The following is a 1,922-nucleotide window of genomic DNA, read 5'->3' as shown; positions in this document are numbered from 1 at the left end:
TTGGTTAATATTGGTAGAAGCAGTTCAAATAGCCATCATTTGACTAAAAAGAGTCTGTCATGTATTCTAAGCCTATTTGCCCCATAGTTACTTTAAAATAAGTTGAATGACTTTGAATAATGTTTACAGTACTAAACTGTTTATAGTTTCCTCTTCTCATCTCCATACTTTGCCCTCTCAAGGGGTGCCTGCAGGGACTCAGAGCCTACTGCACTTTGCATGGTCTCCCAAGCCTTCCTTTGAAATCTTGGTGAAGCCTCCATGACCCCCTAACTCCAGCATCCTGCATTCCTGCAGAATCTGGCACCACATGGTTAACTCAAAGGTCTGCCACCATCTCTAGCACTATTAAAGCCTCTAGCAACCCTGGCTGCAGCAGCTTCTGATTGCCTGGGTGGCTGAACACATTGAAAAAACTTTCTAGAGCCCCTAGTGCAAGAAGTGTGCCCCACTGGTCTCTTCTTAAGAGAATTTTCACCTTTACTCCCTTGACTATAGATGGATGTGATCTTGCCAATTCCTTAGATGCCCTCAAGCCATACTTTCTTATTGTCTCTGGGCAAAGTCTTTAGCATTTCTTTAATGGTAGTAATGTCTTAACAACTAACTTCTTTGGCCCTAGTTTTACTTTCTCCTTTCAAATCCAAGTTTTTCAAATCTTTCTGCTCTGCTTTCTGCTCCCAATTATCACAATAAATCTGTCTAAAAGCCACCAGCAATAGCCATGCCACTGTCTGAATGCTATGCTGCTTAGACATTTCTTCCACCAGATTCAGAAGTCCATCACTTTTAAGATTTGCCTCACAGAAAGTCTCAGGACATGGGAAAAATTCAGACGATTTCTCAGCCAGAACATAACATGAATGGCCTCTACTCCTAATTCCAACAGTGTCCTCCTTTTCCCCTTGAGCCTTGTCTTCATTGTGCTCAGTCCTGTTGGCATTCTGGTCTTCTGAGTTCCCATCAGAATCGGCCATTAAGCTTCACTTACAAAAATCTAAAGCATTTCCAGCTTGCCTTTTTAAGCCTCTTGAAATTCCTCCCACCAATTTCAAAAAGCTAGAAAATCTTCTGAACCACTAACCTGAACCACATGGTCAGGTTAGTGACAGTAACAACCCCACTTCTCAGTGTCAATTTCTGTTTTAGTCAACTTTTTCTGTGCTGTGACTTAAGGACCCAACCAGAACAATTGCAGAGGAGGAAAAGTTTATTTGGAGACTCACAGTTTCAGAGATCTCAGTTCGCAGACAGCCAGCTCTATTCCTTGGGGCTCAAGGTGAGGCAAACCATTATGGCAGAAGAGTGTGGAGGAGGGAAGCAGTTCACTTGATGAGAAAGCAGAGAGAAAGATTCCACTCTCCAGATGCAAATATATATATATATATATATATATATATATATATATATATATATATATATATATCTCAAAGTCTCACCCTTAATGCCCCACCTCCCCCAGCCACATTCTACCTGCCTGCAATTACCACTCAATGAATCTCATCAGATGACTAATTCACTGATTGGGTTAAGGATCTCATAACCCAATAATTTCTCCTCTAAACCTTCTTGCATTGTCTCACACATGAGCTGTTGGGGGGACACCTCAAATCCAAATCACAACACACCGCCTATCAATCTCCTTGTCCATTTGTCTCTACACTTCTTTGTCTTCTTCCTGTTCCTCAAGCATACCTAATTCTTCCTTCAGCACTTTTGCATTTTCCCCTTCATTCTAGTACATTCATCTTCTCACCCTTTGAACTTAACACTAAGCATTTAATGTGACTGTTTCATTCTCAGTATAAGTATCACTTCTTTGGAGAGATTTTTACCTTACAATTCTATTTTAAATAGGCTCTACCCTTTACTCTTTGTTCCAGGTTCCTGTTTGTTTCCTTCAAGAATACTTACACTTTTCA

The sequence above is a fragment of the Callospermophilus lateralis genome, chromosome X, assembly GCF_048772815.1.
Source record: "Callospermophilus lateralis isolate mCalLat2 chromosome X, mCalLat2.hap1, whole genome shotgun sequence".
NCBI classification, from domain to species: domain Eukaryota; kingdom Metazoa; phylum Chordata; class Mammalia; order Rodentia; family Sciuridae; genus Callospermophilus; species Callospermophilus lateralis.
Note: the sequence above shows the minus strand (reverse complement) of the source record.